Source organism: Castor canadensis, chromosome 3, assembly GCF_047511655.1.
Source record: "Castor canadensis chromosome 3, mCasCan1.hap1v2, whole genome shotgun sequence".
Classification (NCBI taxonomy): Eukaryota; Metazoa; Chordata; class Mammalia; order Rodentia; family Castoridae; genus Castor; species Castor canadensis.
In genome coordinates this window covers 169,264,401-169,291,922 of record NC_133388.1, presented here as the reverse complement: position 1 = coordinate 169,291,922, position 27,522 = coordinate 169,264,401, and positions in this window count along the sequence as shown.

The following is a 27,522-nucleotide window of genomic DNA, read 5'->3' as shown; positions in this document are numbered from 1 at the left end:
TGAAAGCATAAGCAACAGATAAGTTATTCAATCATTACAGTAAGAAAAAGCTATTATTGTGTCATTCTCTCCCAAGACATAATTTTGGCTGCTGACACAGTATGAAATGTGTCCAAAATTGTCCTAATGTATTAAATATAATTATGGTGCTTAAATCTCACAAGAATTCTCTGTATTAAACACTATTTTTTTACACTAAGTACACAAAGAAATAGAGGCTCATTAAGATTAAGTGATTTACACAAGGTCACTGAGTTAATGAACAGTAAGTACATTCATGATGGAATCTCAACTCAGGCTACAAAAATAAAACTCCTCTCTACCAGACTGTCCTATTACTCTACTTCTGGAATTATTTTCTAAGTCACGGATGCCCTTTCTTAAGTGATAAATCTTCTCTTCACTGACTCAAATTCATATTTTAATTTAGCTTTTAAATTTTCATTTTCTAACTCCAACGTCTGCACTTTTAAACCTACACTCCACTCCCTATCTCATACTTACTGAAACAAAATTAACTTCAGAGTGAAGAACATCTAAACTAGTCACTGGAGGAAGAGGGAAGGATCTGGAAGGTAGAATACATCACAAGATGAACATAGGGTAACAACAGCAAGTTGCCATTTTGAGAATCAGATATAGAGCATTAGAAAATGTGCAGGAAAAGAATAAAAATGATTAAGAAAAGTCACCACCTTGTATGTTTTTGTTCTGCTATCACTTATTAAAATATCTTCATGGACTTGTATTTGTTTAGCCATCCTGTAGCACTTATGAATAAATATGTTTAGTAGTTATAATATGTGAGATTCACAATCTATAAAAATACAAAGACAGAGCCTGCCCTTGCACAGGGTACATCCTGCGAGGGAAACACATTCACATAGTGACACCTGTTATGAAATCAACATCTTTGATGGCACTTGGAGGGAGATGGAAGACATTAAGGTTCCAGGGAAATCCATGCAGCAGCCTGAAAGATTTTCATAAAATTCTGATTTAATCAGGTTTCTCCCCTCTTTAAATCTCTTCAATGGTGTTCCAGTGAATTTTTATAAAAATCTAAACCTTTTGCCTCAACCACAGGGGATCTACCTGTATTTCTTCATCTCCTCCACTCTGTCTTCTACTCACTCACCGTATGTTAATCAAATGGCCTTTTCTCCCTACCTCCAGATCACACAAAACATGTGTGAGACTCTGGGTCTTTGCTTGTTCATTTTACTTGCAGCACAATTTCTCCAGGTTCTTGTATGTTTTGTTTCATTTTGTTTTTTACTTTCATCCTGCAGAATATAGACAAGGTCATTTCTAGGGAGAAGCCCCCTCAGTTTTCCCTCTACTCTACCTTATCTCACAGCTTTGTTTTATCTTCATCTCATTTACTACTAATCTAAATTACCACATTCATCTCTTTATATGTACATTATCTGCAACTCTCTACTCAAATGCAACCTCCATGAGAGCTAGAACCTTCTCTAGAATTTTCTCTGCATCCAAATTTCTAAAGTAGTACTGACAAATAAAGTTGCTCAACACTTATTGAATGTACAAATGAATAAGGAAGACAATAGTCTATAAATTGCATTTGGGCATGGAAAGAGAATGGCGAAATATCAAGTTGAATAGACATTCAAGTCACATAATGTAATAAGCATTTTTGTACCATGTGAGTTAGATAAATTTTGTACTGCTTCAAATCCACACTTCTAATGTCACTGCAATGGAAATAATTTCCATCCATGCTTTGGGAAGCTTTGACCAGGAGATCTCTTATAGGATTTTGCCTTGTCTCCTGCCACACACTTCTTGTTTCCTGTCCAGGACCTTTGACTTTATGCTGGTGACATCTGTAGGATCACATTTGGCAATTATTCATGCACAATCAAGAAAGATAAGGCAGGTCACCAATAAAAAATAGTAACTAATGGATAAATGTCTCCCTGTTTACTCTCTAGCAGAGATTTCAACAGTACATATGCTTAGGTTCCTTAAAAAGTTCCTGCTGCCTGGATCACCTCCCCCATGAACTATGTGTGTAAAGTTCTACCTCAGGATCTGCTTTCCCATGAACCTACACTAGAACAGCATGTTTAGGATTCCAAATATTCTTCCTATGAACAATTTGGAATCTTGAAGAATTTTAAGCAAGAAAGTGATGATCATTTTTGCAAGAAGAGTCTTTCTGACAATAGCATGAGGCTGAATTACAGAAGTCAAGGTAAATATTTTATGAAAGCCAGTGACAGAAAAAAGTCAAATAAGATAGGCAAAAGTAAGTGGTTAAACTCCAGCAATGAAAATAGAGATGGAAAAATGAAGAGATTAGGAAGAGAAGATGAGGTTTTTGAAGTGAATGGCCAAAAAATTTGTAGACTCTGATGAGGGACAGGTGAGCTTTAGTTATCAAATAACCTGTAAGTGCCACGGCAATAGGGAAAATATTACTTGGTGTTCGTGTGTGTTTTTGTTTGTTTGCTAGTATATTGAGACACACTGAGTATGCAGCTCATCAAAGAGAAGTGACATATTGGAATTCAGAAAGATCTTGGCACTTGCTTTCCAAGAAATTTCATACAATCAGTACACATTTTTCTGGAATACTTTTAAGAGAGACTTTATGGAGAACTGAGACCTTTGGATTTTCTCTCAAATTGGAGATTCCATAAAAAGGTTATAATCTTAGAAAATTTTGAAGCATTTTCCTTGTAAGTAATTTTAGTTTATTTACTTTGTTTTACCTTTTTTTTTTTTTTTTTTTGGTGGCACTGGGGTTTGAACTTAGGGTCTCATACTTGCTAGATGAATGCTCTAACCACTTGAGCCACTCTGCCAGTCCCAGTTTATTTACTTTCATGTCATATATTATATGAAGACTATAACTTTCAACTTTATTGTGCTTGTAGAGAAATTGGAGAGCAGTAGAGTGACCATATTTTAAACATAATGATGCTATTTATATAGACAGACAAATAACACTCAGGGTTACAAGCTCAGAGTGCCTCACTTTTTAAAAAGCCAGTCAATAAAGACATGATAAGTGCAAATCAAATCCTTTATAATGGTTGTTTGAGTCTCTGGGCAAAAGATGATAAAAGTATACTGCTGCTCATTAAAAACAACTGAGATCAAAAAGTGATGTCCCTTCCATCTACACACACCAAGCAAGAATACATTTGAAACAAATGAAAGGCTCTTCTGCCTAATGTAACAGAAAAAATATATATTAAATGAAATTTTTAATATGAATGAATGCTGACTATTTCTTATAAATAATTGCATTTCATTTTAGTAGGAACAACCAAATCTCAATATAATATTGAAAAGCCTGACAAGAAAGCTCAATTATAAAATGTGGAAGGAAACAGAGAAATTTTAGTGATGGAAACAATGCAGTGCTAGCTGACCTTTACATTCCTTGATTATATTGAATTAATAGCCTCAGTGCTGATGGTAATTACTTAAGATGGCATGGTAAAAAGGCCATTGTGTTACATAAAATCTCCATGGAAATGGAGACCCACTAGTTTATCTTTTTTTTAATGCTGTGAGGGCATTAATTTGTCCTTGCAAACAAATTTCCATTTGATACATTCTGACTTTATTTGTACAGATAATTCTCTATTCCAAGGCATTTAGTTTTCAGCCATGATCAAGCCCTCTGATGTGTTCCTGATTCTTGATCTTTATGAAGAAAAAAACCAATAACTTGCTGTAAATCATACACCATGATCAAATATGAGCCAGTATGCTTTACAAGTAGACCAGGAGTCTGGAAACTACTGCCTTGGGCCAAATCTACAATCTGTTCTTATGAATAAAGTTTTATTGGAACCCAGCCATGCCTGTTGTTTGTGTACTGTCTATGGTTGCTTTCACACTCCAGGGACAGAGTAGATTAGTTGCAACAGAGTATATGACCCACAAAATCTAAAATATTTTGTATGGCTATTTACTGAAAAGATTAGCCTACCCCTAATCTTTACTAAATCACTTAAAATTGACATTGATCAATCTAACTTGTGATCATCAAAGGAACTACCAAGGTGATATTAAGATTTTGATGATATATAAAGTGCTTTTCTTTTGAATAATAAAGCTCTTTTGAAACCTTAAAACCTGGGGTATTTATTCTTAAGAAGTGGAGACTCAGAAGCTCCAAGACTTGAAACTTCATTGGGGTAAAATGACCATTTTTTTTCTTAAATTTTCTCATTATTTTCATTCTTACTTAAACCAATTTTTTGTTCTGTTTTTTCATCAGCAATACCACGTATTGTAGAGCATAGTGTGAGAACAGAAACATTGTCGTCAGAGTGTGCAATTTAAAAGTAATATTGATAAAAATATTAAGCACTTCAAACTTATGCAAAGGAAACAGTTCCATTAAGTCAACTGTACCTCCTGTATAGAGAAAATTACAACTAAATTGTCATGTAAATAACTGCTAATAGCTAAAGGGCAGTAAGGATTTCTGGATAGCAAGAAATTACATATTGCTATGGAATTTCCTGGGAAGAAGTTAATTCTACTTACATACTACAGAAAACTAAGAGAAAGAACTAATCCAACCTGATTTGACCAGGTGAACCTGTAAAAGATGGTGAAACATCAGAGAAGCACTCCTGCTGTCTTTGTAGATGAAGCAAATTCCATGTTGTTAGAAGATGGAGTCTCCCAGCTTCTAGGAGTCACAAGCACTCTCCAGTCACCAGCCAGCAGGAAAAAAAAAAAATTACATTAGTTATATAGCCACAGAAAGTGAGTTTTATCAACAACCAGAGACCGTTAAAGACTATAACCTCTAATGAAATAACTCTCGTGCTAATACATTGGTAGCTAACCCACATCCAGTCTTCTGATCCACCCAAGTTTTAAGATAATAATATGTTTTATTTTAAATTGCTCTGTGGTAACTTGTTATGCAGCAATGGAAAACTAAAACACTTATAGAAAAAGAAATAAGGGTTTTCCAGTCAGGGAAAATTATAAATATATAATTTGATCTTTATCTACCCTCTGGCCAAAGCATATCAAGTCGTAGGTAAATTATGAAAGACAGAATAATGCCAAAGCATAATGTGATCCATCTCTGTGGACCAAGAAGTAGACATGACCATAGCAACAGGCTGATTCTCAAGTTTAGAAGCATGCAGAAGCAGATGATAATCTACCTCCTCATTAGGTTCATTGGTTGAAACAAGAGCTTGAGTTGGAAATCACAGACTAAGTGTGTTTGTCAATGCACTCCCAAGTACATAAAAAGGAAAAAGAAAAACAGTCTTGTGAACACAGCCCGAGACAAGAGACTATGGCAAAGCAAACAGCTGGCAACAGTGTCATCTTCGTGAGGCAATGCAAAACCTACTCCTGGATTGAGGGCTTGATGTGCTAGGATAAAAGCAACTGTAATCTTTCAAGTGATAGAAATAAGAACAGAGCTAGACAGAAAAGAAATCCAAGATAAGCCTGTAATTGAAACTCCAATAGTAATAAAGAATGCTAATGGTAATCAGGGGTTAGAAAAAGAATTATTTTACCAGATGAGGTAAAATAATGGAAAAATTGAGGGAAAAAAAGATTGTCTCTAGGATTCTCAAAGAGAAAATCAAGTAGATAAAAAATTGTGAGATACATATTCAGAAATAAGATAAAAATGTACAGAAGCTTAAAATAAAACATCAGTTTTAAGAAAAATATTAATACTAGTAGAGTTCAAAATAAAATCATATTTGTAAATGAAGCAAACCAAAATTTAACACAATTAAGATAATATGAAAGCAAAGGGAGAAATTAATTAAAAAATAAAAGGTGAAACAGAAAAATAGAAAGTAGGGGGAAAACAGATTGCTCTAAGGTAGAATTTGTCCTTAAGCCCTTAGGGAACCCCCTGCAAATGTAGCAGCCCAGCTCTTTTGTTTCAGTTTTCATTATCAATTGGAAGCCCCCAACTCATCTCAATATCCAAATTTCCTATTTAAATACCAGACAAGTTTACAGTCTGTGCACACTTATAGTGGAAGCACCAATATTCCTCACCTACTATATGTGCCTGCACATGCACACACACCATAACAGACATGTTCATAAGAAATTCTCCTTATCATGTGTTCCCTGAGTCCCCCAAGATTCTCTTAATTGTAACACAGGCAGCTACTGAGTTTAAAAAATATCAAGGCTCTAGACTCTATAATTTTACTATAATTTTCTAACTTGATGCTTTTCACAGCTCTTGCTTCAGAATGCAGCATCAGGAAGATCCTGGGAAAAGGGAGCACAAAGCAAAACATATATTTGTTTGGCACTTCCAGGTTGGAAAAGCTGGCCTGCATGGAAAGCCAGCTGCTAGTATATTCCTAATTCCAGCTGCCTTCATTAAAAGAGTAGAATAGGTGACTCATCCTTTTGTTCCATTGTGGTATGTTTGTGCATTCCTAATCTGGCCCTTATAAAACATTTTAGGGTGATGTTTGTTTCCATGTCATTCTTTGTGTCTAGGTTCTGAGATAATGATGAAGAAGGACTGTATCTTTCTCTTTATTTCTGTACCACCTAGCACAGATACATAGTAATTCTTAATAATTTTGATAAAAGAATGAATTAAGGAATCTATAAAATATTCTTTATTTTAGATAAATAGAAGTCAAAGCTATAGAATTCTTTCTGTAATAATCACTAAGAGGAATGTGCAAAAAAATAAAAAAGACCAAAAAGTATACCAAGTATCCTGGGGGTGCATTTAAGTGTCAAATGAAAGAAGTACTACCTAAAAGGATATAAAAAGAAAAATATGAAGTGCATTGGACTAAGTATCATGAGACTTTCAGGCTTACAGAATAGGGAGGGTTATTAACGGTGCCAAAAGTTGTGGAACTGGTGGGAGGATTTGATGAACTCAGACTATGCATGATTCCACTACCTAGATCCTTTTTTTTTTTTTTTTTGGCTGTACTGAGAATTGAACCCAGGGCCTGGTGCCTGCTAGGCAGACACTCTACCATTTGAGACACCTGTCACTCTTTTTGGGTTGGTTATTTTTGAGATACAGTCTCACATTATACCCAGGCCGGCTTGGACCTTGATCTTCCTATTTATGCATCCTGGTAACCTAGGAATGACAGGCACACCACCACACCCAGCCATTGGTTGAAATCAAGTCTCACCAATGTTTTGTCTGGGTTAGCCTTGGACCATGAACTCTTCAATCTCTACTTCCCAAGCTAGGATTACAGATGTGAGCCACCACGCATGGCCTTAGATTCAGTCTTCGTCTTGAGGAAAGTTTTCTGAAGTTAGTAGAAACCTATTTAGTGATATATTTTACTCTACTCTAGACAATGGATGTTTATATCAATATGCTAAAAATGTTATAAAATGGAATAATTATATAAATATTTCCCTATAATAAGTGAAATCTTACATACTTAGGAGAGCATGCAATGCAATGAAAGCCTTAGTAAATTTGCTTTTACAGTAATTAAGAAAGTCACCCAAAAACAGTCTGAGTTTGGTCCATAGTAGTAACTATAGGTAGTGAAAGAATTTCCTTCTTATTATAGCTACACCAATTTTTAAGTGGTAAAATACTTAGTCTATCCATATTCATCTTCCAAGAACTTCAGAAATATTTTTCTTTCTTTTATGCTTCCTTCTGAAGTCAACTTTACATAATTTACAGTTTCAAAATGCTATTTTAAAAGTATTCTAATGTATAGGATTCCTCATAGCAGGAACATCTTTAGTGTGAATTCACTTTTATTTTTAAATTAGAGGTTGCTCTTCCCTAAAATTATTGGTGTTACGACAGTAATAATAACGTTGATTTTCATGAACTGTAGAGTCTTGCCACCTACTGGGCAAAGCACCAAATGTTAGATGAAACCCTGCTCCTCAGTAGCTTTTAATACAAGCTTTGCTTCTAATCCTAGCCTTTTTTTCAGGGAGGAGGAGGGTGTGTGGAAGGAGCCATTATTAAAACTGAGCACAAAGTCTAAAAACTAAATGATTTTAAATTGAATGCATTTTCATTGATTCCAAATCACTGATATGAATAATTTTACTCCTCAGATGCAAAAGCCACATTTAAAATTATTGTTTCTGATACACAACAAAATGAACTACCACATCCTCAAGAAATGCATTTCTGAATACATAAACATGAATTATGAAATAAGGAATAAAATAAGGATGAGGGAATAATTGGAATTTTATCCAAAGTCAAATAGTGATAGTCTCTCAAGCAATGAATATGTTGCTATTTTTTCAAAAGAAAATTTTAAATATTAATTTGAAAATTTCATTAATTTGACAAAAAAAACAAGAAAAAAACAGAATCTTTACAATGCTTATAGAGATCAGATTGTCTATATTGTAAATTGATATTATACTTTTATAAGTAAAGCAAATGAATGATATATTTTGTTAAAAAATGATTAAAACTCCAAACTTGGAATAACCATCGTTAACTAATGCTCATAGAGGCTTTTTCTAGAACAGATTGATTTCTTCTCTGGGTATTCCAGGAATCCAAGGTTTTATCACTCAGTACCATCATTTGAATGTAGGCAATTATCTTACAGAGAAACACGTATATTCATAAATCAGTTTTAAACAATCCGAAGATTAACTAGAAACATGCATAAATACAAGAGCTATGGAGCAGAGAATTAATGGCAGGAAACCTTCTTTAGGAAGAATAGTGATACAAAGGTAGTTAAAGTAATGTCAAAACAGAAAAAACTTAGCGGAACCAAGAAACGACTCAGTCAGCACTGATGCTGAGTGCCACATAGGACAGATAAAAAACGAATTTGACCCTGGTACATGACTGTTCTTGGTATTTTCCATTTTCCACAAAATGAACTGTTCATTGAGCAAATACTTCAAATTCACAAACAATATTCAGGAATCCCCTACTACTCAAAAATAAATTATGACTATTTTAAAGGGCTATCAGTATTTTTAATATCTCAATTCACCTGATACAATTTTCGGTTCAACAAACACGTATGAAGATATACTCATAAAATGCAATGTAGACGCACTGGACAAACAAAGTGAAACCATACACAATATGAATTTAGTTTTGTATTTAGCAGACAGGAAATCCAATCTGCTAATTACAATAGTGTTCGATATTAATCTAGTAATTGTTATTACTACTTCTATAAGTGAATGTAAAGTACAAACATAGAACATAGTACAAGAAAAAGAAGCACTTAGGTTTAAGGTAATTAAGTGATTGGAAAGCAAAGGAATTTTGGGAATTCAAACAAAGCCTTCATGAATGACATTATACCTACCTAAGAATGATTTTGTGTAATGATTAGCAGTATACCAGGAAGGTAAAAGCAGGCACAGTATTTCAGACAGAAGGGAAAACTCTTGCTCCTTGACGATTTGACAATATGCAAGTGCTTTTAAAAAGCAGCAAGTAGTTGAATATGATTAGATCTTAGAGCATAAAAGAAACAAGACAAGATGGTAGAGTCCTAGGCAGAGGCCATATACTCAGTGCACCTGTTCTGTAGGCAAAGGGAGAACTACTGAGGTGATAAGCAATTCATAGACAGAAGCAGTGCAATTTGAGTTGTGGTAAAGGATTGGCAGGGAGACCAGTTCACAAGTATAGAAACAGTTGAGTCAAGAAATCTGTGAGAGATCAAGGTAAGGCAGTGATAAGGGGGATAGAGAAAGAAGACTCAAGATATAAAAGTATCCAGATCAGGTAATATATTGAAGGATGCAGAGGGATGAAGAAATTATATTAGGTTTAGGCTTGAATTCATGATTAAATTGGTGCCAGTAGAGGAGAATAGGTTGGGTATGAGGAAAACATGGAATTTTATTTTGGAAAAAAATTAATATTATCTGTATGATATCATAAGGCAAAAATTTAATTTGACAAAATTTTGAAGATGTAAGGGAGTACTCCATTTTAAATCATATTATAATTTTTGTGTTTATATTGTTTTAACAATTTAGTTCCCTGAAATTAATGAAATCTGACTAAATAGGACTGAATTCTAACTTTCCAAGAGCTATAAAGAAAAAAAACTTAAAGGACATTTATCTCATTTGATATTCATGGTGTATTCTAGAAAGAAATTTTAGTCTGGTATTTCTTATTTGAGATGGTATTCACTTATTTTTCCTTTCAACTTTTTTCAATTTTGAGCGGAACTTCCTAATTGGAGCAAAGTAAAATCAATATCTCTGGTTGCTTAATTGTTTAATTGATTTGTCTTTCTTTTTCTATTTGTTTTTGTGCTGGGTGGGGGTAAATTGTGGAATTTACAAAAGTTACTAGAATATACCAAATATATCATACTTGAATTCACCTTCTACCATTCTTCTTTATCCCTCCCCTCTTTCATATAGAAATATATATATTTTTATATATGAAATAGTTTCAACAGTTCTTGTTTTTCCATTTACAAACACATGTACACAATATTTGCACCATATTTACACTCCTACACCCTTTCCCCACTGCCTCCCCTCTTCCACTAACCAAACCCCCCAGGCAGGACCTGTTCTGCCCTCCTGTTCTCTCATTTTGTAAGAGAAAAAAAAATGACCTTCTCTCTTATTTAACATAGCTACATAGAGAATGTCCTTCTGGCACTTTCATGTTTATATGTATTATAGCTAAAATTGGTTCATCTCTTCTATTTTTCTTCTTACTGCCTTAGTCTCCTTCTTATGGTGATTTCTACACCAGGTTTAAATATTCTATGTTCATTCTTGAGTAGAAAGTACATCAACCATATTCACCTTCTTAACTTCCTTCTTTTACCCTCCCACTATCATAAGTGGCTTCCCCTTTACATGACCTGTTTTTCATAATATTGCTGTATTTGTGTTAGATCTATATTCCACACATGAGAGAGAACATGTGGCTTTTGGCCTTCTGAACCTGGCTAACTCACTTAAAATGATGTTCTCAAGTTATATATATTTATCTGCAAACAACAAAATTTCATTCTTTTTTGTAGCTAAATAAAACTCCATTGTCTTAAAAATACCAGATTTTGTTAATCCATTCATCAGTAGTGGGGCATCTTGTCTGTTTCCAAAGCTTAGGTATTGTGAATAATGCTGCAAAAACATGGGTGTGCTGTGCCTTTGGTGTAAACTGACTTACATTCCTTCAGGTATATCCATAGGAGTGGAATGGCTGGATCATATGGCAGTTCCATTTTTAGATTTTGAGGCGACTCCATAATGTTTTCCATAGTGGTTGCATTAATTTACATTCCCACCAGGAGTGTATGAGGTTTCTTTTCCCCCCACATCCTCACCAACATTTATTGTTGTCTGTGTTCTTGATGGTAGCCATTCATTCTAACAGAGGTGAGGTGAGATCTTAAAGTGGTTTTGATTTGCATTTTTTTCATGGCCAGGGATGGTGAGCATTTCTTCATGTGTTTTTTATCCATTTGAACTTCTTCCTTTGAAAAGACTCTGTTAAGTTTTGATGTCCTTTTCCTCTTTAGCTCATGGATTTTTTTGGGAGTTAAGTTTTTTGAGTTCCCTGTATATTCTGGTTATCAGTACTTTGTCAGATGTAAGCTGGCAAGGATTTTCTCCCATTCAGTGGGTTGTCTCTTCAGCTTAGAGACCATTTCTTTTGTTGTACAGAAGCTTTTTACTTTCATGTAGTCCCATTTGTTGATACTTTCTCTTAGTTGCTGAGCCATTTGAGTTCTATTGTGGAAGTCATTGCCTATGCTTATTAATTCCAATGTGTCCCTTGTTCTTTCCTGAACTAGCTTCAGAGTTTCAGGTCTTAAATTAAAGTCCTTAATCCACTTTGAGTTGATAGTTGTGCTGGGTGAAAGACATTGATCTAGTTTCAGTGTTCTGATTGCAGATATCCAGTTTTCCCAGCAAATTTGTTGAAGAGGCTGCCTTTTCTCCATCATATGTTTTTGGCACCTTTGTCCAAAATTAGGTGGGCATAGCAGTGTGGATTCATATCTCGGTCCTCTGTTCTGTTCCACTGGTCTTCATATCTGTTGTTGTGTCAGTACAATGCTGTTTTTATTGCAATGGCTATGTAGTATTATTTGAAGTCAGGTATTGTGATACCTTCAGCATTGTTCTGTTTCTTCGGTATTACCTAGGCTATTTGCAGTCTTTTGTGCTTCCCAATAAAATTCTGGGTTGATTTTTCAATTTCTGTGATGAACACCATTGGAATTTTGATGGGATTTGCATTAAACATGTAGACTGCTTTTTGTAATATAGTCATTTTCACTATGTTGATTCTGTCAATTCATGAGCATGGGAGATCTTTCCACCTTCTGTAATCTTCTTCAATGGTCTATAGTTTTCATTGTAGAGGTCTTTCACATCCTTTGTTGTATTTATTCCTAGGTATTTTTTGACACTATTATAAATGGAATTCTTTTCCTATATTCTTTCTCAGTCAACATTGTTGCTGGATAGAAAGGTTACTGATTTTTTGTAAATTGATTTTGTATCCTGTTACCTTGATGAAGCTGTTTATGGTGTCTAGGAGTTTTTGGGTCGAATTTTTTGGGTCATTTAGGTATAAGATCATGTCATCTGCAAATAGGGATAGTTTGACTATTTTCTTTTAATTTGTACTCATTTTATTACTTCTTCCTCTATAATTGCTCTGGTTAGGAATTCCAAGACTATGTTGAAGAAGAGTGGTGAGAGTGGACACTCTTGTCTCATTCTTGACATTGGAGGAAATAGTTTCAGTTTTCCCCAATTAGTATGATGTTAGCTATAGGCTTTTCATATATACCCTTTGTTATGCTGAGGTACTTTCCTTCTTTTCTTAGTTTTATCAGAGCTTTTATCATGAAATTATCTTGAATTTTGTTGAAGGCTTTTCCTGCATCTATTGAGATGATCATGTATATTTTGTTTTTGCTTCTGTTAATGTGCTATATTACATTTAATGATTTGCATTATGATGGCTATGTTTGTTTTCATCTCCTGTGTGTGGGATTCCTTTCACAATCTTCTGTAGTGATGGTTTAGTGGTCATGTATTGTTTTAGTTTCTGTTTATCATTTCTCCTTCAATTTTGAATTGTAGCTTTGCTAGGTAGAGCATCCTAGGTCTGAAATTGTTTTCTTTCAGTGCTTGAAATACATCACTCCATGCCCTTATTGCTTGCAAGGTTTCTGTTGAGAAATCTGTTTTACTTTAGTGGGTTTACCTTTATTTGATTTTTCTCCCTTACATCCATCAGTATTCTTTCCTGTTCTCTGTGCTAATTGTTTTAACTATAATATGCCATGGAGAGGTTCTGTTTTGGTCATGTCTGTTTGGTGTCCTAGAGGCTTCCTATACCTGAATGGGCATCTCTTTCTTGAGATTTGGGAAATTTTTGGCTGTTATTTTGTTGAATATATTATGTATACCTTTGGCTTGCACCTCTTCTCCTCCTTCGATGCTCATGTTTGCAGGTTTGCTGTTTTGGTGGAGTTGCAGAGTTCTTCCATATTCCTTTAGCAGCTGTTGAGTCTTTTGTCTAATAATTCTTCTGGTTTTTTTTTGAATATCTATTTTTGTCTTTGAGACCTGAAATTCTGTCTTCCACTTGTTCCGGTCTGCTAGAATGGTTTTCAACTGCATTTTTTAATTTGATTTAAAGGATTATTTATTTCCAGTATTTCTGTTTGATTCTTTTTTCTGAGACTTTCCATAGCTTTGTTAAACTCTCTTTCACATCTTGTGCTGTCTTCTTTACTTCACATATCTCTTTTTTTAATAATCTTCTTAGTTTCATTTTTGAGTTTGTTGAAATCCTCTCTGAGTTCATTTAGTTTTTCTGTGTCATCTCTACTGTTTTTTAGTCATATTCTCTTGATATTCATTGAGTTATTTTTGCATGCTCTCTTTAAGTTCCTCCTTTAGCTCACTGAACATTCTTATCATCATTCTGAGGTCAGCAACTGGGAATTCATCCTCTTTGTGTTCCACCAAATCCTCTATTATGTTATTAATCTTTTAAGGAGTCATATTTTTCTGCCTTTTTTTTCTCCCCATGTTTCTACTTACTGCTTTCCTCCTGTGTTTTTGATTAGTTACTTGGAAGTTTTAATCACCTGTTATCTCTTACTTTCTTTCATTTTTATGCTTTGACTAGCTTATTGTTAGCCAGGTTGTTATAATATTTCTGTTTGTTGACCTGAAGGTATAACTTAGCAATAACAAATTCACAAATTCAATTCCAAACCAGTTATTTATATAATATACAAGAAACCCCTAGGTGATATTATCTATCAACAGCAAGTATTGGGGAGATAACAGTTGTTTGGATAAAGACAGATATTTACGTAATTAAAAAGTTGGCACTAGAAGAGGGGGCAGGGAAGAGGGATAGGGCAAGGGGGAGAAGAGGTGTGAAGAGTGGGAGATATAGAGTAATAAGACCCTAATGTGTGTAAAGGTATAGTTCAGTCATGGGGCAGGGGGAGATGCTATTGTCAAGGATGGCAGAGAGATAAGAAGGATGGGGGTAAAGTTGAAATGTGTAAAGTTGGTATAACAGACTATTCAGTGAGTGGTGAGTGTAGAGGAGGTAGGAGTAGTGGGGGAAAACAGAAGAGGAGGAGGGGAAGAAAAGAGAAAAGAAAAGAAAAATTGGGGGAGAGAAAGGAAAATGGAGCAAGAGAGGGCTAAGCAAATTGATATTTGGACAAGACAGAAGAGGGAGACAGGTAACAATAAATTGAAAAAAATAAAATTAAAATACTAATTTTAAAAAATCAGTTCACCTGGAAACCAGGGTGGTTGTGGGGGGAGAAGGAGGGCATGGAGGGGGCAGAGGGGAGAAATGGCTCAAACAATGTATACACATATGAATAGATGAATAAATTTAAAAAATAATTTCAATGACTGTTCTGGACTCTCTCCTCTGATTTCACATCCAGGTGTTGACAATTTTGACATGGGCTTTCTCTGTGTGTCTGTCCTTTCTTAAGGTTGGTATGCTGGGCTGTGTGGCAATGGACATTGTCCATTACTATCAGACAGCTTTGGGGTGGATCTACTCAAGGTGTTTGAGTCCAGGTTTTCCTTGTTGGGATGGGCCATTTGGTGCAGGCAGTTTCTCTGAAGTGGTCCTGTGAGGAGCTAGTTTGTGAGCAGCCCCCGCTCTTTCCACACACAAGGAAAGCCCGGGGGCTAGAGTTGAGCTTTTACTTTGTTGTCTTTTCTCTAGAAAGCTATCAGTTTCAGCTCACTACCAGTTTCTCAGAAGTGGCCCAATGTGGTGGTGTTTTCACCAGATAGCAGCTGGACTACCCTGCCCCTGTCACACTGAGTCAGCTCAGAATTATGCTCCACGCCCATCAGGCAGAAGTGAAATATTCACTCTGTTTATTTGGCTACCATTTTTTTCCAGCGGATTGAAATCTGCCCACCAGCTGCACTGGACTATTTGGTTCTTTCCAGAGCAGATGGTGTGTCCCACTCACCTGGTGGGGTTGCAGATTCATTCTGTGGAATTGGATCAGCTCCAGAATGGCGCAAGCAGGCAGGAGTCAAAGGTTCTGTGTCTCTATATTATGGTAGGTCCAGGGTGTCCCAGATGTTTGCAGGACTTGTTCTGCAGTTCTCTATGTTGCATTTTTACTTTTCCAGAACAGGAGAAAAGAAGCCAAAAAATAATAAGGGAAAAACTGCTTTCTAGTAGGCAATCCCACCATAGGGGCTTCCTTGGCCGTTATGTGCTATAAAAAACTAATTTAAGGGTCAGGTCATTGAACATTATGTGCACCCTACGTGTTGCTGGTATCTTAGTTGGCAAAAAAAAAAAAAAAGCAGAATTACTCAATCTTTGCAACCATGAATCTGAAGTATTTTTCTGAAATCATGTAGTTCAGAGTCCCAAGGTCCCTCAGTTATCTGCCTTCTTGATTTTTTCTCCTATCTTTTTTATTTTTAGGATAAACATTGGAGTTAGGGATAACTTCATAGGGCAAATATATTATGTTATCCTTGTTTTCTAACAAAGAAAAACAGCATAATTATTATGAAACTATGTTATTATTTTATAGATTTGGTTTCAAAGCCTGAAAAGTTCAATTTTGCAGGCACTTTAGCTTAGAAGGCACAAAACACTCATTTTACCATCATGTAGCAATTCTTCTTCATTCAACGGATCATTTTATTTTCTCTTAGGAAAATAAAATGTTGTTTTCTGCTAACAGAGATAGTGTCACACACTCTTATGTACCAGAATCTAAATGCCAAAGTGTTGACTGGGAGCTAGAGGTAGCATATTATAAGAATGTCAACCCACTATTTCACTCAAGGACAGTCTTAAAACAGTATGTTTTATGAAGTCCTTGTTCTTTATTGACTTTAGTAAGTAAACACAAATGAGAGCATATTCCAAAAATCATACTTCTTAAATGACATTCATAATTTAAGAAATTATAGCTAACATTTGGGCTCTCTGAGCAGTCCTGCATAATCTTTAAAAGCCTAGCCTCTGAAAGCAATTTCCTGGTTCCTTCATTTACTATCCCTGAGGCTCTGGGAAACATCTCACAAATTTTGAGAATGTTATGTGCAAGCACTACTTAATATATTTTCCTTTAATTAGCCCATTTTAGAGATGAGCCAATTGAGGCATTGGAAGTGAACTAACTTGTCCAAAGATACTCTCATTTACTGCTAAGAAAATGCAGAGCTGGGATTCCATTCAAGATCACCTGACTCCCAAACCTTAGCTTTGTTTAAACTTTACAACTTTCATCTTAGTACTTGGCTTAAATAATAATTTAGAAATGAGAAACTAATTTTTTGAGGCCAGCAGCCAATGTTCTTTAAATAAGCAGTGATGGGTTTGCAGAAGAAGCATAGCTCTCTTTGTAGGGAATTTCTAACTCTTGTATCTTCATTTCCTTACTAGGAGAAAGCCTTGTTGGAGAAGGGATGTAATTTCATATCAAAATAAGCCATTAACTTGCATCTCAGCAGATTTTCAGTGCACAGCAAGTTTATGCTGATCTCTTTAATGATCTATCAAAATTCACAAGGATTATTTCAAGTCTCTTGTCCCATGGCATAGTAGAGGAGGTATTAACATGAAGCTATCTATGGGATCTCTTCATTGTCTTGATTCAAAACACTGAGACCTGCCTACAGAAGTCTGCACATGTGCTCTTCTCCTTGCTTCCTAGAACAAGTGAAAAGTGTTCTCTTCCTGTCTTAAGCCTATCCCTCCCATTTTCATTCTGGATCCTATTCTACCCCTGCTTTTACTCAGAAAACCTGCACTAATTATGCTTTTCCATCTTATTCCTAAGCAAGTTCATGTCTCAGTAATCTTCCTTGTAGTCTATGGCCTTCTCCAATTACTGTTCTTTCTCTGTACCTTCTGGAATCAAACTTCTTGAAAGCACCACCTGTATTTTTCATTTCCACCCTTACTGACTCTTCAATACATTATTCTAGCAATAACATTTCAAAGAAACAGCTTTTACTGAAGTTATCCACCACCTTGCACCAAGACCATGGTTCCCTGTTGTTTGCTCTTACTTAGTGACTGAGTATGGCAAGGTTCTAAGGTTGCTCCATCGTAGTCAGATGTGGGACAATTCATGTGGATAGCATGCAACATATTAAAATCTTTATATATGTATATATGCATATTAAAGAAAACTTAGTTTCTATTCTTTCCTTAATAAACCTTTTTAAATATAAAAAACTAGGTATATCACAATTAAAATGGATAAAAAACATTACGATGAGGAGATACAAATAACCAATATAAAATATATTTAGAATAGTAATTACACACTTCTTTTAAGTATAGCATATAAGCCCATAGTGGAGGAATAAGGAATAAGGGCTTGGAAACCAAAACTCTTCACTGTTCAGAGTAGTTTGAAGATGCTTTAGCCAGACTTCTTCCTTTGAATGGAACATTGTACCATAGCTGCCACAGTCTACCTTTCATGTAGTACAGATCTACTTTCCCATAAACATCTCAAGAACAGCTCCTCCACAGTTCCTATAAGATTCGCTTCCTGAGGAAAAACTTAGATGAGGGAATTTAGTGGGATGAGTTAGAAACCCATCATTGTATTTGATTACAGAACTATAATTGGTACTCATCCTTACCCTACTCCACTTTCCAGTCTAAATTCCCAATACCTTCATTTATCCCAATCAGTTTGGGTGGCTTACCTACTAGTGTGAGCCAAAGCATTCTTCTTAAGGTTGTGAGCTCTTAAAATCATGCAAGTACATTGCTGTACTCGTTCATTTGTGGTTTCACTGGACCAGTGCAGTACCGGAAGGCATGGATCATCTGAGTGCCACACATATTTTTTTCTGCTTCATTGAATAAAAATGCCATTATCAGAGTTGCTAACCTCTTGCATGTCAAGTACTCTTGCTTGCAGGTTCCTGGCACAAAAAATCCAAAACATGCAAACAACAGATGACACTCAACCCTGTAATTGAGAGTTGTAGGGATAAGAAGCACAAATTCCTCTAGTTGTTCATTGAGAATGGTCACATGTAAAGCCACTCCTTCTTGAATTTCTTTGTTCCTGGTTCTACATATTCTCCTTATTGGGGTTACAGGACTCTAAGAAGGCTTCTGATTAATGTATATTGCATCTTGAATTATGGCACCCCATTCATTCCTGGTGTTATCTCTCAAACTACATATATTCAGAAAGATATTCCAGCATTCTTTGTTGATAGTTGCTTCTGCATGGTATCAGGGATACTCCCTTGGGTCCTACCATTAAGTCATAACTAAGTCTTGCAATGCCTCCAGTCTATGGGCTCGCCTTTATTGGGCCTAGCAAATGAGATATAATGGGACTTAACCTTATTTATCCTGAAGCCAGGACTGAACTAGGAGTACTTCCTAAAGAGGATACATGTTATCTTACCTGGATGAAGCCACTGAAGAACCTCCTAATAAAAGTTGGACTCCTTTTTCAAGCTTTAAGGATTCTAGAGGATCTTCAGAGCCAACCTATTCAGCATCATCAACCCAAATCTCCCATCCTGTTTCAGGGTCCCAAGTCTCCAACACAGAACCTTCAATTTAGCAAAAACCAACCTGTCTTAGACACTTAGCATTCAAATATCTCGGGAGTGCTCTCACTCTATCACATCTTCACTTTGATCTGAAGCTGTGACTGTTCTTCTACTTAGAAGATATGGACTCTGTAAACTACCAAAGAAAACTCCTAACTCCTACATTAGCTTTTAACAGTTCTGTTTCTCATTCTCCCTCTTTAGGATGGCAATACAACTTGGTCTGACAATATAATACTGCTGTTTCATAAGCATTGTTTCGACCCCCATCCTGTATCATTGAAATGTCTGAATCATCAGGGCTTCAACCATATTCCCCTCACTGGACTGTTTTCCCAAGTTACCACTGAATAATAATTAGCAATTGGGCTGCAATTTGTGCCAGAGAATATCTGCTCAGGATGGCACCTTCTTTGCTGACAAGGTGCTTAGTTATTAAGCTAGTTCCATACCCTTATCCTATAACTGGCTTTATTGGACCACCCTCATTACCACTTGTGTTCATTACAATCCACTGAGAAGCATGTAGCCACATGAGATTATTCATGCAATAGATTTATTTGCAAAGAGAGCAGGAAAAGAATCAGGCAGCCTTCAGATCATGACTTCCATGGAAGGAGGTAAGGAAGGAATAAGAAGTTTGGAAGAATCACAATAGCATAGTTCTAAGAAGGATTGAGCCTTGTCAGTATGGCATCCTTGATCCAGAGACATGGAGAACAAGTCTACCATCTTGCAGTAAAAGACTTGCCTTTGTACCTTCACTATGCTCATTCATTGGCTGAAAGCAGGTTACAAGAAGTGTGGCCATAGCACAGAGGTAGTACCAGATCCACTAGGGCAGTAAATGAAGCCATCAGTTAACTGTACTCGCTGTAGTTGGAGATCTCAACAGTGAATTTTCATGACTGTCACATCTGAAATGTCACTTTATTATAGTCTATAAAACTTTAAGATTCTTGGTAGAAAATAGACAACCAAACCTGTTTAATTAACCAGGTCATTAGATTATTAAAAAATAATTCCACATCTCTCCTTAAAGTCAAAATTTCTGTGGCATTTTGTTATATTTTCTCTCTTCTCTGAATACATTTTCTTCATGATTATGTTTTCATTTATGGAAATTAACCACAGCTTAATTGTAAGAAAAGTAAGCATTTATTATATATCTTAGGACTCAGGATATGTTATGACAATCAAAATTCTCTAAAATAAAAGTTAATTTGTTGTATTGATTCTCTAATGATGTAGAAGTCTGCAAGATTCACTGTGGGAGTCCCTTATGTTTCTCCTCCATCAAACCTAGATGTGTTGGTCAATGAGTATTAACGTGTTGCTGAAAAACTGAACTGAATTGAAATTTGTATTTTAATGTTGGCTGAATGTGTTTTGAAACTTTGCTGCAGTCCCAATTCCTTTCAGTCTCAGGAGTAATTTATAAATATACTTAAAAGGCATATGAAGCATTATTTATAACAGCTGTTGTTTTTCCTATTAATGTGTTTTAAATTGGCTTCCTTCTCTAGATTGACAACCTCCATTACAGCTCAGGTTGTTGGGGATTTGAATATAAAAGGAACTCTGGTGGATAATTAGCATACTATACTACCTCTGGGAAGAAGCTATACTTTTGATAAACACTTCTAAGTACAGATAGCATATCCTTAGTACTTATTTTCTGCTCAATTTAAAATTAACTCATGTCATGGGAAGCAGAGCTATTAAGGATTTTTGTTTTGTCAGAAACCTTTTTGCAAACATAACAGTCCTTTATGACCTTAGATGTTCACTTACTCAGAATCAAAGAGGCTACTTTACATAAGATCCAGTAATGATAAATATAAAAAGAAATTACATCTTCTTTGTAATTGATCTTTGGAGCTATTGCACATGCAGAAACCATTACTGGTACCCATACAGATCCCCTTTGTCCATCTGTCTTGCAGTGGCTATGTCCTTTGTTAATGGTTCACACTGTTCCCTTCTCTGGAGAATATTTCTCAACAAATGGGACCAGACCATGCATGCATACTGCCTTCCCACCTTCTTCCCCCATAAGAAACCCACAATGCTACCAGATACACAGGTAGAAAAGTTCAACTCTCTCTCTCCACAACAGAACAAAAACTATCTGAGGCAATTCAAGCTCTGACAACTCTGTCAAATCATTTGCCCAACTCAGACTCTGCATATGGGAAACTTAACCAAACACAGCATTTACTAAAGTAATTTTACCAATGCCACAAAGTTTACATATGGTTGCCACTTCTTTTAAACAATATAATAAATTTATCAGCAATGAAATCCTAGAGAAAAAAATCAGGTTATAGAAAATTGAGTGGAAAGATATGCAAAGTGCTACAAGAAAACTCACCAAGATGCTGTAGCCAATAGGCTACAGCTTCTAAAATCTGGGTGAGAAAACTAAAACACATTAAATATTCATATATTTCCTCGACTTGTGCTAGAATTCTTATACATTTTTCATTAAATTATACATTTTTACCACCAACAACTAAATTTGAATAAACATATACACATATATTCTAATCCAGACATTTCACAATGATATGTTTACCAAAAGTATGCTAAAAGTCCTATAAACTTTTAAATATTATTTTAATATTATTAAAAGTAGCCATATATAGGAAAAACCCAAATATCCATTGATAAAATAATATGTAAATAATTTAAAGCATATTATTGTAACAGTCATATGCCAAAAGGCAATGAAGATGATACACTATTTGTTAGTAGATTGAATTCTCAGAAACAGACCAAGAGATAAAGATTTAAGTCCAATTGATTTATTTGGAAGGTTACTCCAGGAAATATCACTAGAGGAGTGGGGAAATGAGGCAGGGAAAAGAGTGCAACCAATAAAGAATACATTAACAAGCTAGTTACCATTGTAAATGGAATTAAATCCCCCTGGGAAACTCTAAGGTTAAGTATAGAAAATATGTCTCAGAATTATCCAATGCAGGGAGTAAGAGAGCTGGAGTATTTACATGAAAACTCTTGTCAGTCATGGAGATCTGCTGGAGAGTCATTACCTCTCTACATTCCTGGCTTTAGATATAAAAGCAAAGCTCTGGCTACCAAAGAAAGTGATGGAGCAGGGGGAATGTGGACTCATTCACTACAGTGGCAGACCTGAAAGAATGTAGGAAGATTTAAGGAGAGATCTCTGTCACAGATAGCAACATCCATGAATGCCACAAATAGTATGTTTGAAAAAAATCCAGAAACACAAAATATATAATACATGTTTCCATTTGTATAAAGTTCAATACAGGAGACAGAAGTGAGGATATAGTTTGTACTTCAGGAAGAAAAGAGAGGAGATTAGAAGGAAGCACAGAAAGATATAGGGATGCTCATGATGTTGTGTTTTGACTTGTATGAAATTACTCAGATGCTTCAGATCATGACAAACAAGTAATTCAACTACAGATTGAAAATTTGTACATCTTTCTGTATGTATGTTATTTCTTTTTTTTTAATATTTAGCTTTGAAAAGAAGAGGAATAGGGAAATACAGTCAATATTCCAATGCAGGCTGTCCATATAAATGACATCATGGTTTAGTTAAGCATTTATGACCCAAAATGGCATGTGGATATGAAGCTTGGGGCAGAATGATGACATTCAAATCCCATCACACCTAACAATTCAAAATGTATTTCCTACTCCATGACTGCGGTAACTTCTGCAGCTTATTCCAAATGTACTTTCCCATCCTAAAATTACTCCTCATGTCACTGATTTTGCATTGCTTCTGCTTATGGCAGATGCCTCCTTTGTGCATGTTCATGAGTTAATCCTGAAGTTAACCCGCCTCTCTGGTGTCTTATCCATGTATATATTTACATCCTGCTCCTACCCGCTAGGCTGGCTCTAGGTTAAAATGGGAAGGCTGGAGATAACAGCCTCCCTAGGCTTTTCCAACACTGGTACTGATAAGTTGGAAAGAAATGTGAAAAAGGGGTTCTGAAAACTCAGGTTGCTGGTTTCAGCCAGCACAGAACAAGGATTCAGAAGAACCATAATTTTAAAAAATGCTTTTTTTAAAGCTGAACCTGAAAGCTAAGCAAGTAATAAAATATTTTCTCTTCCCAAAGATGAAATAATTAAAATCCATGTATAGATCACAGTTTGTTATCTAGATAATGTCTAAGTTCCTTGCAATACTAATATTCTTTGATTCTAGTCTCTCTTATGGTCTTTCTCTCTAATTTGCCCAAAAGGTTAAAGTCGTACTCAAGAATAGAATTGGAACTTATAAGCACCAAAAAACAATACTGGACTTCAGGCCACTTGGGTCAGGAGATTCTAAGACAGTAGTAACCCTTGCCTCTTGGTTTCTTTCCTTTTTTGTCCAACTGAGAATATGTTCTGGCACTTCACTTTTTCCACCATGGTTCAAGTCAAGAAAAAAAGCATATACATATAGAGTCAGTAAAAGACAGACTTTTAGCCATTTTGAAACTCTGGTCTAGGACACAACATAATGTGAAAGAAGAGGAGAAATTCAGGAGCCAAAGGGTGAAGCAGTCACAAGAATTATTTGTTCTTAATTTAGAATATCCCTCCAGTATAGCTCCTTGTTAACTCTCAAAATAAAATATCTGTGCCTACATTATCCTTCCTGAGGTTAATCCCTATGTCATTCATTTTGCATTGCTTTAAAAAAAAGTTTTACTTGAAACAAACTTCCTATGCAGTGGTCCTTCCTCCCCAAGGACCACTTAAGAACACTTAGAATGGAAGAACATGAAGGTAAGAATGTTGTCTGTTTGTTGACTGCTGTATCTAGAACAGTGGTTGGGACATAATAAATATGGAATATTTGTTTAGAGTCATTTAATTTTCTGGTTTTTAAAATGATTCTTAAATAAAAACTTCTCACCAATCTCCATTCTATCCAAGTCAAATGCAGAATGCCTCCTCTAAAGGAAATGCTGAATTATTAACACAGGGAGAACTTAAATTATGCTGTAATTGTTTGAGTTCATTTCACAGATGACGTGCAAGTGACTGAAGAAGGCTTACAGGCTGTGCAAATTCCCCTAGATGTTAAAGTGAGAGCCAAGCCAGACACTGGGGGCTCATGACTATAATCCTTGCTATTTGGAAGGCTGAAATCTGCAGGATTGTGATTGGAGGCCAACCCAGGAAAAAACTTCTAGAGATCCCAGATCAGCTAATAGTTTGGTGTAGTGGCATATACTTGTCATCCCAAGCTACACTGAAGGCTGAGATCAGGATTGCTTTTCCAGGCCTCTGTAAGCAAAAAAATTTAGAAGACTCCATTTCAATGGAAAAAATTGGGTGTTGTGACATATGCCTGTTATCCCAGCAACAGGAAGCTTAAAAATAGGAGGATCCTGGTGCAGGCTGTGAAAAGCAAGACCCTTTCTCCAAAATAACCAGAGCAAAAAGGGCTGGAGGTGTGGCTCAAGTGGTAGAGGGCCTGTCTCAAAAGTGCAAAGCCCTGAGTTCAAACCCCAGAACTGTCAAAACAAAGAGTAAAGTCCAGATCTATAGGCAGCCCTGGGCTCCCTAACTCCCAGATGAGTCATTTTTTTTTTTTCTATTGCCTCTTTGGAATTTCCTCTGCTAATTTACCTGACCTGCTGAATAAACAATACCATTTATTATTTCTAATAATTTCTGAAATTAAATAATACTTCAATAATCTTGACCTTTTCTAACTCGCAGTTGAAATGTTATGTAAATTTTCACTCCCTGCAAACACTGTAAAAAAACAATTTTATAGCTAACATGGCTCTGAATTTTCCCTGAAAATGTATGTTTCATCCCAGATTATTAATGTTGAAGATGAAAAATACAACTCAATTCTATTTTCCATGTATTCAGTTTTCTGAGGTGGTACACAAAAGTGAGAAATGATTAAACTCAGGAGGAACCACAGGAAGAGACACTTCTACCAAGATAATTTGTCTTCCAAATACAAACATCACTCTATTACTCCCTTAAAAGATTTCCTCTTGAATACAGCATTTTGATTGCAGTAAGAAAAGGCATCCTAAGCCCATTAGCAAGTCTCTAACTTCTCAATGTGCAGTTTAGTCCAAATGTAAAATATATCACTGTGGCAAAGCATTTTTTTTAATGAGAAAATTCCCCAAGAGAAAAACTCTTTCTTAGTAGTGCACTGATCATTTAGAATTCCTCATGTCACTGTACTACACATAACTTTTGACATTTTATGTACAATTTTGAAGTTCTCAGAACCATAAAATGGAAAGCTATTGAGTAAATGTTATAGTGTTTCCATTTTGCTCCCTGAAATCTCTCTAATCTTTATGCTATTTATTAAAACTAACTATAATGATGAAGTAAAAGATAACTTTCCAATTTTCTTATTTTGATTATTACTAATGAATTAGGTTCAAGATAAAAAAAAACCAAATGCAAATTGTCTCTCTAGCAAAAGAGATAAAATGTGAATTCCCCCATGTTAGAAGCTCAGATCCTGAGGGGTTTTGGAAGTCATCTTTACAATTCACTTTTTAGAAGTAGGGAAACTGAATCTGGTGTTCAGAGACTCAAATTGACTTCCTTCCTAAAGATGTCAAAATCATTGAAGGAGCGTTTAATGATCAAAACAGCAACCAACTATTCTCAACCCTATGTTCTTTCTCCCCTGGGTACTTTGAAAACTTAGGAGTTTTTATTTTCTCACACCTTCTTTAACTAATTGGACCTATGTCCACTTTTAAAAAGACCTATGCAAAGATGACAGGAAATGCTTACTTTTTGCCTTATTAAATCATGATTGACAGGTTTCCTAATAATCTATACTAAACATGGATCTGTAATGTTTGCAGTTAAAATTAATTATGAATAGTTCTAAAATCATGAAGTGCTCATTATTGCTTGCTGATATTTCAAAATGGTCTGGGAGGAGAAATCATCTCACACAATTTTGATCTTTATATGTTTTTGAAGTTTTCTTACTAATCTGTATAAATGCTGCGGAAGAGCTAGTACACAGTAAACAGTTGGTGAACTAAAAAAGACCATAGTGATATTTCTCTCATATAATGTATAAGCAGAAAAATGGTGATTAAAAACAAACAACAACAAAAGAAAAAAATAGTCACTCTTAGTCACTATTTCTGCCTGTTTTGTTGTAATGGTTCTTCTTCCTACAAGAGCCAAGGAAAACTTTAACCCACACAGTCTTCAGGTACTTGACTGTCACTTATATGTGGCCTGACCAAAGAGTTTATTGTACATTTACTCAATATCATAACTCGATTGACCCTCCACTCAGTACCTATTTTTCACATTTGTAGCATACATGATCAGCACTTATAGAATGCGAACACAGTGGGAATGATTTCTCTGTCTTTAAGAAGCTCAAGCTATCAAACAGATAGAAATGCAAATACAGGAATGCATTATGAGAGGAAAATACCCATAATAGTAAAAGGAGAGAAACAACAGTTCTTCCTAAGAGAAGCTGGGAAAAGCTGCACAGAGAAGATAAAGTCTGTGTTTTGAGGTTCACATTTGAGGAGATGAAGAATATAAGCATAAGGTAATTATTCAATAGATGTTAAAAAAATCATTTGGATGATGTTTAGAGAGGATGGCTATATGGATAGAAAGGAAAATCAGACTAGAAGTGTAAGTGAAAGCTAGGATGGGAATAATTTTACATATCCTATTCAGTTTAGGACCAGGATTTTCATTTTAAATATACTGTATTCTCTCAGCGTGGGAAGAAATAAACTCAAGACAGCATAACTAAATGTAGTCTCTTTTCAAGTTTCTCTTTTTTAGGACTCATCAATGACCCAGTTTCTTTCTTTCTTTCAACTTGATCACCCTTAACATATTGGCTTTGGCCTTGAAACTAGTCGCCTCATGTTGCACAATGGTTGCAGTAGTTCTAAATATTACATCTTCATACAATATAGCCCAAAGACAAGAAGAATGTATCTTCCTTTCATCTCTGTAAAAAATGAGGAATGTTTTCCAGAACCTCTCAATAGATACTCCTTTATGTTTTATCATCAAGAATTATTATTATATGCTTGTTATTCATACACAATCAATAGTCAAAGGAAATGGAAGTAGCACAAACTAACCAAGATTTAACCAATTAATACTGAATTATATTGCCACCACTAGGCAGTAGGCAGAGTGAAAATTTTCAAACCTCTTCCCTCAGGACGTCACTTAATGCCCTTCTTTCTATTCCCATCATCATTTTCTAAATGATGATTTTCTAGGGGAAAAAGTAGTCAGATAGTGGAATGGGAGAGGAACAATACATTCTGGGAGGTGAAACCCCGACAGGAAAGCATAGATCAGTGAGCAAAGGAGCAGGAATAGTGCATATGCAGTCACACTACCATTCCCATGTATGTAGGTGGTCAGAGGATAATCCACTTGGCTCTGATTGTTGACAAATACTGAATCTGA